An 11,876-nucleotide genomic window follows, 5' to 3' on the forward strand; every position below is an offset into this window, starting at 1 on the left:
AGCTCTTTCATTCTCCTTGTGCCCCCATTATTTTGGGGGATTGTACCATAATTACACAATCAGATCATATAACCATTACATTCTACAAGTATCTATATGTTAACATTCACCATCAGTCTTTACGCTGATGTCTCTCTATTCTTTCTGGTTGTCTGAAGCTCCTCTAGTAGATTCCACAGGAAGGGGCAATGGAAACAATGTTCCCTGAGTTCCCCACATGTTGGTAATAGTTTGTCTCTGCTTTTGTACTTAAAAGTCAGCTTTGCTGGATATAAAATCCTTGGTTTACACTTTCTTTCACTGAAGATCTTAAATATGTTACTCCATTTTCTACTGGCATGAAGTATTACTGCCTAAAAGTATGATAATAATCCAATTTTCTTTCACTTCTAACTTAAGGAGTTTTTTGCCTAGATGACCAGAGAATTTTTATTTTTCTTCAAAGCCTAGTAATTTTCCTAGAGTATTGTGTGGAAAACACAAACTGTTTTTCCTCTGCTCTCATGCCACATCTAATACAGAATACATCTATGACCAAATGTCTGTGGGTTTTCCCAGAACACCAAACAAGCAATCAGTTCTGCAGCAGACACCATCTGGGTATCTACTAATTCAATTCTGACACTATCTACCTGATACAGCATCAGATAACACAGGTTGAGCACTCAGTATGCAAAGACTGCTCCCCACTTTTGATGCCAATCATCACAAGCCCTAGGTTGTTTTACTTGTGCTTCTGACCAGCTGACTATAAATTGGGGTTCCCATGAACCCCTCCTTGAGTTTGATTAATTTTCTTTTTTCCATATTTTTTCTTTTTCCATAGGTTATTGGGGTATGGATGGTGTTTGTTGCATGAGTAAGTTATTTAGTGGTGATTTGTGAGATTTTGGTGCACCCATCATCCCAGCAGTATACACTGCACCCTATTTGTAATCTTTTATCCGTTGCCCACTCCCACCCTTCCCCCCAAGCTGCTAAACTCTATTGTATCATTCTTATGCCTTTGCGTCCTCATAGCTTGGCTCCCACATGTCAGTGAGAACAAATGATGTTTGGGTTTCCATTCCTGAGTTACTTCACTTAGAATAATAGTCTCCAATCTCATCTAGGTTGCTGTGAATGCCATTAATTCATTCCTTTTTATGGCTGAGTAGTATTCATATATATATATATATATATAATATATATATCACAGTTTCTTTATCCACTCATTGATTGATGGGCATTTGAGTTGGTTCCATGATTTTGCAATTGCGAATTGTGCTGCTATAAACATGCATCTGCAAGTATCTTTTTCATATAATGACTTCTTTCCCTCTGGGTAAATACCCAGTAGTGGGATTGCTGGATCAAATGGTAGTTCTACTTTTAGTTCTTTAAGGACTCTCCACACTGTTTTCCATAGTGGTTGTACTAGTTTACATTCCCACCAGCAGTGGAGAAGTGTTCCCTGATCACCACATCCACACCAGCGTCTACTGTTTTTTGATTTTTTGATTATGGCCATTCTTGCAGGACTAAGGTGGTATCGCATTGCAATTTGATTTGCATTTCCCTGATTGTTGGTGATGTTGAGCATTTTTTCATATGTTTGTTGGGCATTTGTATACCTTCTTTTGAGAATTTATTCATGTCCTTAGGCCACTTTTTGATGGGATTGTTTGCTTTTTTCTTGATGATTTGTTTGAGTTCATTGTAGATTCTGGATATTAGTCCTTTGTCAGATGTATAGATTGTGATTTTCTCCCACTCTGTGTGTTGTCTGTTTACTCTGCTGACTATTCATTTGCTGTGCAAAAGCTCTTTAGTTCAATTAAGTCCCAGCTATTTATCTTTGTTTTTATTGCATTTGCTTTTGGGTTCTTGGTCATGAAATCCTCGCCTAAGCCAATGTCTATAAGGGTCTGTCCAATGTTATCTTCTAGAATTTTTATAGTTTCAAGTCTTAGATTTAAATCCTTAATCCATCTTGAGTTGATTTTTGTATAAGGTGAGAGATGAAGATCCAGTTTCATTCTCCTACATGTGGCTTGCCAATTATCCCAGCAACATTCATTGAAAAGGGTGTCCTTTCCCCACTTTATGTTTTTGTTTGCTTTATTGAAGATCAGTTGGCTGTAAGTATCTGGGTTTATTTCTGGGTTCTCTATTCTGTTCCATTGGCCTATGTGCCTATTTTTATACCAGCACCATGCTCTTTTGGCGACTACGGCCTTATAGTATAGTTTGAAATCAGGGAGTGTGATGCCTCCAGATATGTTCTTTTTGCTTAGTCTTGCTTTGGCTATGTGGGCTCTTTTTTGGTTCCATATTCTAAAAACAATTCTAAAACAATCTTTTTTAACTGTGAAGAATGATGGTGGTATTTTGAGGGGAATTGCATTGAATTTGTAGATTGCTTTTGGCAGTATAGTCATTTTCACAATATTAATTCTGCCCATCCATGAGCATGGGATGTGTTTCCATCTGTTTGTGTCATCTATGATTTCTTTCAGCAGTGTTTTTTAGCTTTCCTTGTAGAGGTCTTTCACCTCCTTGGTTAATATTCCTAAGTTGTTTTTTTGGTTTTTTGTTGTTGTTGTTTTGATTGTTTGTTTGTTTTGCAGCTATGTAAAAGGGGTTGAGTTCTTGATTTGTCATAGGTGGCTTTTGTTACATTGAGGGAAGTCCCTTGTATGCCGATTTTGCTGAGAGTTTTAATTGTAAAGTGATGCTGGATTTTGTTGAATGCTTTTTCTGCATCTATTGAGATAATTGTGTGATTTTTGTTTTTAATTCTGTTTATGTGCTATACAACATTTATTGACTTTTTGTGCAGGTATGTCTTTCTGGCATGCTTTTTTTGTTTGTAGTAATATTATTCTCCCCCTTATTCTCTTTTTTCTTACAATACTTTGGGGTTGTTTGTTTGTTTGTTTTTTGAGACAGTCTCGCTGTGTCACCCAGGCTGGAGTGCAGTGGCACAATCATGTCTCACCACAGACTTGACCTCCCAGACTCAGATGATCCTCCCACTTCAGCCTCCTGCATAGCTGGGACTACAGGCACCCACCACCATGCACAGACAGTTTTTGTGTTTTTAGAAGAGATGGGGTTTTGCCATGTTGCCCAGGCTAGTCTCAAATGGCTATGCTCAAGAGATCCACTCGCCTCGGCCTCCCAAAGTACTGGGATTACAGGCATGAGCCGCCACACCCAGCCTATAATACTTTTGAATAAGATTTGACCTCAGTATTTCTTGTTTATTTTTATGTGAAATTAGTTTTCCTGAACTTTTAGAAAAAGCAATAGTCAAGATATTTTCTGTGACTACATCAATCTCTTCTGTTGTGTCTACATGGTGTTAAAAATATAGTGGCTTGCTTGCTTAGATTTCCCAGTTCTGTTTCCCTTGCTCCATTTTTACCTAGATCAGCTCTTTACTTCATCTTTATTTTTCCTGTTCCGAGCAGTTTTTATTCCAACCCCAGCCTTAATCCTGTCTAGTTATAATCTTCGTATTCCTATGTTAGAGTTGTTATAAGAGATCACTTTGGAATTTTATAAGTAGTATTTTTAGCATTTATTGACAGAATTATGTGATCTTTGTCTTTAAAGTATCCTTCATTTATGTTGACAGATTTCCTACTTTTAAACTGTGTGCACTGAGAATGTTTGCATATATATATATAGATAGATAGAGAGAGAGAGAGAGAGAGAGAGAAAGAGAGAGAGAGAGTCTCAGTCTGTCACCTAGGCTGGGCACTGCAACCTCTGCCTCCCAGGCTCAAGAGATTTTCATTTTCAGCCTCAGCCTCCCAAATAGCTGGGATTACAGGCACGCACCACCACCCCTGGCTAATTTTTATATTTTTAGTAGAGATGGGGTCTCACTATGTTGGCCAGGCTGGTCTCGAACTCCTGACCTCAAATGATCCACCTGCCTCCAACTCCCGAAGTTCTGGGATTACAGGCGTGAGCCACCACACCCAGCCACATCTATATTCTTAAGTGAAATTGGTCTATAATTTTGTAGGCCATTTTACGGACTTTAGGTCTATAATGTTTTGGGAACTTATTCATCAGATTTTGTTATTAAGGTCATGTTTGCTTTATAAAGTGGCTAGCAATGTTTTTCAACCATCTGGAATAATTAGAATAACAAAGTTTCCATTTGTTAAAATTTGATAAGGACTCAGCAGTTCTTCTATCTCCTGGGCCCACACTAGACTACAGTTCTCAGCTTTGCTTGTTGTTAGGGTACCATGTGACTGAGTTCTGGCTAACGGAACAGGGCAGAAGCAGATCCTTTCCAGACCTGGGGCATAGGAACCTTCAATTTTCCATCCTCCTTGCACCTTCTTTTACAATGACCTTGGAACCACCTGTTAAATATAGTAGATATCCATCAACCAAAGAGTGGATAAAGAAAATGTGAGATACCTATATATAAACACACACACACCATGGAATATTACTCTGCCATAAAAAAGAATGAAATAATGGCATTTGCAGCAACCTGGATGGAGCTTGAGACCATTATTCTAAGTGAAATAACTCAGGAAAGGAAAACTAAATGTCATGTGTTCTCACTTATAAGTGGGAGCTAAGCTATGAGGATGCAAAGGCATAAGAATGATCATGGATTTTGGGGACTTGTGGGGGAAGGGTGGGAGGGGGTAAGGAATAAAAGACTACACATTGGGTACAGTGTACACTGTATGATGGGTGCACCAAAATCTGAGACATCACTAAAGAATTAATCCATGTAACCAAAAACCACCTGTTCCCCAAAAATGGTTGAAATAAAGTAAACTAATAAAAAAATAAAGATAGTAGACACATAAGATGGAAGTAACATGGAATCTTGAAATACTATTGGGAGATTGTCACCTAACAATGAGAAACATTGTTTTGGTCTTTATTTGAATAGAAGGTAAACTTCTATTGTGCTAAGCCCCTGAGATATAAGGAGGGAAGTTACAGAAGTTAATATTACCTTATTAATACTATAGAAAGCTGTAAAATCATCCAGAGTTGAACATTTCTAAGTCACGGATTTTCTAACAGTTTAATTGAGATATAATTCATATGCCACACAATTCACCTATTTAAAATGTACTGTGCAATTGATGGCAGTGGGCACTTCAGATGGCTGGGCCAGCTGCTATCACACTTGCTGCAGCGGGGATGAGCCATGGGGTTGTACCTCCATGGAGCCAGTGGAAGCCAAAAACAAGTGGGGGCCCTGCTCATTCTGAGTTGCAGTGGGAATTCTCCAGGTGCCACTGCAGCCACCCAAACTGTAGCTGCAGACTCAGGCATCACTGTACTCTTGGGAACCCGGGAAGGACCCCCTTCCCTTGCAGGCTCAGAAGTGCCTGCTCCCACTGCCTGGCTTCTCCCTGCTGTTGGCACCCACTCCAATCTTGGAGAAAAGTCTGGCAGAGCCAGGGCACCATGAACAGCAGACAAATTCCTGGGCAGAAGGGGGCAGATTCCCAGTGAGGCCCCACCTTCAGGCCAGGGAGGGTCTGAAAGCTGGGGGCTGGGTTGCCGGTCCCACGGACTGGAGTGGAAACTTGTGGTACCTTTTCCAGGCCCGCCTATGGCTGCCCATGGACCAGTCAGCATATACTTCCTCCCCTCTGAGGCCCATAAAAGCCCCAGGCTTAGCCAGAGCTGAGCATGGGATGGGGCGACCAGCTGCAAAGAGGGGCAATCCACTCCAGGGTCTCCTCTCTGCTAGCAGCTCAATACTCGCATCAGGGCACCCTCATCAGGATACCCTGGCTGCAGAAAGGAGCTATCCTCTGTGAGGCTTCTGTGAGCTGTTCCATTGCTCAATAAATCTCCTCTTCACCTTGCTCATCCTCCACTTGTCTGCATATCTCATTCTTCCTGGTCACAGGACAAGAAATTGAGACCCACTGAATGGTGGGGCTAAAAGAGCTGTAACCAACGGGGCTGAAACTGTAACACCAATAGGGCAGGCCCCTTGCCTGCCATGTTGTGGGTGAAGAGGAGAGAAGAACTGCCGCCCTAAAAGAGCTGTAACACCAACAGGGCTGAAACTGTAACACCAACAGGGTGGGCCCCTTGCCCAGCATGTTGTGGGCGAAGAGGAGAGAAGAGCTGCTTCCCTTTGGGGAGCCCAGACCTGAGAGCTCCCCAGCCAGAGCTGGATATCCCTCTTTGGGGTCCTGCGGTGCCTGGTGTCTCCAAGCTTCCAGGTGATGCTGCATTCCCCAATGCCAGCCAGGGAAGCTGCTTGCAGTGCGCCTGCCCCAGCCGCAATGTCACAGAAAGATGGCACCTGAAGCTGCCTGCCCCACGGCAGCAGCCAGTGTGTCCAATTGTGCACAGTGACCAGACTCCACGCTCGCTCACATACTCCTCGCCGCTCCACACCTGATTCGCCCTTGGCAGGCATGGGATCCAGGCGGATAGCATGAGTGCAGTGTGCCAGGCCAAGTGAGCCCGAGCAAAACTTGGGCAAAAGCACCACTGGCCACAGAGGTTTCCAGCCAGAAAAGTGACACCCCAAAGATCCCACAACACAATGGTTTTTAGTATATTCAGATATATATAACCATCATTAAAGTAAATTAAAACATTTTCATCACCTCAAAAAGCAGCTCCATATCCTTTAGCTGTCACCCCCCTAACTTTCCTATCCCCACCCACAGTCCCAAGCAATCATGAATCTACTTTCTGTCTCCATAAACTCTTATGCTACACATTTCATATGAATCTAAACACATAGTTTTGTGGTCTTTTGCAATTGGCTTATTTCATTTAGCATAATGTTCTAAAGCAAGCTTATCTGACCCATGGCTAAAAGGTTGCATGCCGCCCAGGATGGCTTTAAATGTGGCCCAACACATATTCCTAAACTTTCTTAAATTTTTTTTTTTTTTGAGATGGAATTTCACTCTTGTTACCCAGGCTAGAGTCCAATGGGACGATCTTGGCTCACTGCAATCTCCGCCTCCTGGGTTCAAATGATTCTCCTGCCTCAGCCTCCCCAGTAGCTGGGATTACAGATATGCGACACCACGCCCAGTTAGTTTTGTATATTTAGTAGAGACAGGGTTTCTCCATGTTGGTTAGGCTGGTCTCGAACTCCTGATCTCAGGTGATCTGCCTGTCTCAGCCTCCCAAAGTGCTGGGATTACAGGCGTGAGCCACCGTGCCCGGCCAACTTTCTTAAATTTTTTAGCTCATCAGCTATCACTAATGTTAGTGTATTTTATGTGTGGCCCAAGACAATTCTTCCAATGTGGTCCAGGGAAGCCAAAAGTTTGGACACCCCTGTTTTAAAGGTTCATCCAATGCTGTAGCATGTATTAGAATTTCAGTACCTTTTATGGCCAAATAACATTCCACTGTATGGACATAACACAACTTATTTATCCATTTGTTCATTGATGAACATTTGGGTTGTTTCTGGTTTTTGACCACCATGAATAATGTTGCCATAAACATTTGTGTACAAGTTTTTCTGTGAACATATGTTTTCATTTCTCTTAGGCATATACCTAGGAATAAAATTGCTGTGTCATATGGAAACTCTATATTTAATCATTTGAGTAACTGCCAGACTGTTTTTCAGAGTGGCTGCACTATTTTACATTCCCAACTGCAATGTATAAAGGTTCCAATTTCTCCATATTCTCACCAATGCTTGTTATAATCTGGCTTTTTTTTTTTTTTTTTTTTTTTTTTTTTGAGACAGGGTCTCACTCTGTCACCCAGGTGGTACAGTGATGTAATCATGGCTCATAGCAGCCTCAGCCTCCCAGGCTCCAACAATCCTCCCATCTCAGTCTTCTGAGTAGCTGGGACTACAGGCATGCACCAATACACTGGGCTAATTTTTATTTTTGTAGAGACAGGGTCTCACTATATTGCCTTGCTGGTCTCAAATTCCTGGGCACAGGCCATTTGCCCACCTCGGCCTCCAGAAGTGCTGGGATTACAGGCATGAGCCATGGTGCCCAGCTATCTGGCTTTTTCATTCTAGCCATCCTAGTGGATGTGAAGTGGCATTTCATCGTGGTTTTAATTTGCATTTCTCTGATGATGTTGACAATTTGGCAATTTGTTTATCTTCCTTGGGGAAATATCTTGTCAGGTTCTTTGCCCAATTTTTAATTGAGTTATTTGTCTTTTTATTATTGAGTTGTACTGAGTCATAGACTTTTAATCACATTTTAATCTTGCATATGGCTACAGACCTATTTGAGATATTTTTAAAATTAGTTTTGGTAACATAATCTTCTAGAAAATGATTCACTTCTCTAGTTTTTTCAAATCTACTGCCATAGAGTTGCATATTATACTCACCTATAATTCTTTTCATCTCTTCAATATCTGTGGTTATATCATACCTCTTCTTCCTAATATTGTATATTTTAGCTTCTTTTCTACTCTCTCAATCTTATCCAGGCTTGTTTGGGGGTGAACTCTTTATCTTTTATAGAAGATAAAGTTTGGTTTTATTAAATTTTTTCCCCAATTTTTCTTTTCTACTTATTTCAATGTTTATCTTTTAGAAATTCCCTATAGTGTCTTGTCTATTTTATTCCTTTTATTATTATTATTTTCTTCAGATACATCAGATAGGAGCTTAATATTGTTCATCAGTGTTAATCATCAGTGTTTCTTTATCTTAGGTTGAATACTTTTTTTTTTTTCGACAGAGAGTCTTGCTCTGTCCCCAGGCTGGAGTGCAGTGGCATGATCTCGGCTCACTGCAGCCTCTGCCTCCCAGGTTCCAGCAATTCTCCTGCCTCAGCCTTCTGGGTAGCTGGGATTACAGGCGCACACCACCATGCCTGGCTAATTTTTATATTTTTAGTAGAGACGGGGTTTCACCATGTTGACCAGGCTGGTCTCGAACTCTGCTGGCCTCAGCCTCCCAAAGTGCTGGGATTATAGGCGTGAGCCACTGTGCCTGGCCAGGTTGAATACTTAATTAACTTTGTTTAAAGTCTTCTTTTTTTTTTTTTTTTTTTTTAAGAGATGAGGGTCTTGCTATGTTGCCAAAGCTGATCTTGAAGTCCTGAGCTCAAGCAATCTCTCACCTCAGTTGCACCAACGTATTGGGATTACAGGCATAAGCCTGGTTTAAGTCTTTTATTCTAAATAATAAAAATCTTTATGTCTACATATTTTCTTTTATGAAGAGTTTTAAATGCATCCTGTAAGTTTTATATAATTTGTTCTCCTTTTGTTGATAATTTTAAATTTCACATTTTATGAACTCTAAAAAATGAGTTCATTTAATAGTGTTTATTCACACCTGTAATTCCAGAACTTTGGGAGGCTGAGGTAGGAGGATCACTTGAGGCCAGGACTTCATGATCAGCCTGGACAACAGAGCTAGGCTTGTCCCTTTTAAAAAAAGATGCATATAGGCCAGGCACAGTGGCTCACACCTGTAGTCCCAGCACTTTGGGAGGCTGAGGCAGGCAGATCGCCTGAGGTTAGGAGTTCGAGACCAGCCTGGCCAACATGGTGAAACCCTGTCTCTACTCAAAATACAAAAATTAGTGGGGCGTGGTGGCAGGCGCCTGTAATCCCAGCTACTTGGGAGGCTGAGGCAGGAGAATAGCTTGAACCTGGGAGGCAGAGGTTGCTGTGAGAGGAGATCGCACCATTGCACTCCAACCTGGGTGACAAGAGCAACACTTCATCTCAAAAAAAAAAAAAAAAATGCATATATATATATAATCTTGTTATTTTAATTATTCAACCCCCAATTTCCTTGTCTATTTTTTTTTTGTCTACTGAATTGTCAAATTCTGAAATTTATGTTTAGATCGCCCACTATGATTGTAGTTTTCCTTTTTTTTTCTAGTTTGTAAGTTCTGTTTGTAGCTTTAAAATATGTTATTGTGCTTACTTAACTGCTGCACAGTTTGGCACATACAGGCTTATGGCTGTTTTGTGTTCTTCACGAAGAAGGAGTTTTTCTAGAAATGGGTTTTGGATTTGATCTTTTTGTTTGTTTGTTTTTTGTTTTTGTTTTTGTTTTTGAGACAGAGTCTCACTCTGTCACCCAGGCTGGAGTGCAATGGTGCAATCTCAGCTCACTGCAACCTCCACCTCCTGGTTCAAGCGATTCTCATTCCTCAGCCTCCTGAGTAGCTGGGATTACAGGCGCACCACCATGCCCAACTAATTTTTGTATTGTTAGTAGAGACGGGGTTTCACCACGTTAGTCAGGCTGGTCTTGAACTACTGGCCTCCAGTGATCCACCCGCCTCGGCCTCCCAAAGCGTTGGGATTACAGGTGTGAGCCACCATGCCCAGCTGGATTTGATCTATGGATACACTATAACTAAATCTTGTAATACTGAACCATCAGGACTGAGGGCCACACTGATTTTGTTAATTTGTGTGTAACCTTTATTTTCTGCTTATATTATGAGATAATTCTTTTTTATTTCTGAAATGTCATAAAACAGAGATGTTTATGTTAAAATACTTATCAATATATATCTAGTTGTAGATTTCCTTCTTTAAATTTTGTTGAATACAGAGTGAATCCTGAGTCTACACATTCACTCCATCCCCTTTACTTTGACAAGTCTAAAAGTATAGAAAAAGGACCCCAAATAGCCAATCCAATCCTGGCAAAGAGGAATAAGGTTTGAGGGCTGACACTTCCTAATTTCAAAACTTACTACAAAGCTACAGTAATCAAAACCATTTGATACTGGCCTAAGGATAGACATACAGACCAACTGAATAAAGTACAGAGCCCAGAAATAAAACTTATTTATGGCCAATGAGTTTCCAAAAGGGTATCAAGGATGTTTGTTCATCCAGCGCCTGATGATCCACAGCCATGGCTGGGCCAGGGGCAGCTTTCCACCGGCGTGGGTGCCTCGTCCAGAGCTGGGGCCTTTGGCTTGGCTTCCTATCGGGTACATGACACCCAACTCCCAGATGCTTGTGGGAAGGAGCTCTTTGACAAGGCCAACAAATACCACTTCTTACACAGTCTGGCCCTGTTAGGGGTGCCCTCTTGCAGAAAGCCCCTTTGGGCCAGGTTACTGCTAGCCTCTAGAACGACCTTATTCTTTATCAGCTTTTACTACCAGGCTTGGGGTGGAGACCCCAGCATCCAGACTTTGGCCTCTGTGGGAGGGAGCCTGCTACTCTTGGGCTGGCTTGCTTTGGCTCTTTGAGTTCCCTTTTGTTTAATTACTGGGTTTTTGGAGTAATTTTTTGAGAGTTGGAGCAGAAAAAGGATTAAAAGGGAAAGGCAAATAACAAACAAAACAAAATGGTGCCGAGACCATTCAACGGAAAAAGGACAGTCTTTTAAACAAATGGTGGGAAAACTGGATATCCACATGCAAAGAACCATTACCTTACCCCATATACAAAAACTGGATATACACAAAACTCAAAATGGATCAAAGACCTAAATGTAAGAGCTAAAACTATAAAACTCTTAGAAGAAAACACAGGGGAAAATCTTCCTGACATTGGATTTGGTGATGGTTTCTGGGATATGACATCAAAAGCACAGGTGACAAAAAAAAAATAGATAAATTGGACTTCATCAAAATTTAAAACTCTTGTGTATCAAAGGACACTATCAAGCAAATGAAAAAACAACCTGCAGAATGGGAGAAAATATTTGCCAATCATATATCTCAGTGGTCCCCAACGTTTTTGGCACCAGGGACCAGTTTCATGGAAGATAATTTTTCCATGAATGGGGGCAGGGTGGAAGGGGATGGTTTCAGAATGAAACAGGCATTAGAGTCTCATAAGGAGCATGCAGCCTAGTTCCCTCGAATGCACAGTTCACAATAGGGTTTGCATTCCTATGAGAATCAAATGCCACCACTGATCTGACAGGAGGCAGAGCT

At 41.2% G+C, this 11,876-nt stretch overlaps 1 pseudogene; it reads left to right on the forward strand.

The window, feature by feature from the left end:
- The first annotated feature begins 10,840 nt into the window (after positions 1 to 10,840).
- On the forward strand, positions 10,841 to 11,183 carry LOC100431796 (transmembrane protein 256-like; annotated as a pseudogene).
- The last annotated feature ends 693 nt before the right edge of the window (positions 11,184 to 11,876 follow it).

This window comes from Pongo abelii, chromosome 8 (assembly GCF_028885655.2).
Source record: "Pongo abelii isolate AG06213 chromosome 8, NHGRI_mPonAbe1-v2.0_pri, whole genome shotgun sequence".
NCBI classification, from domain to species: domain Eukaryota; kingdom Metazoa; phylum Chordata; class Mammalia; order Primates; family Hominidae; genus Pongo; species Pongo abelii.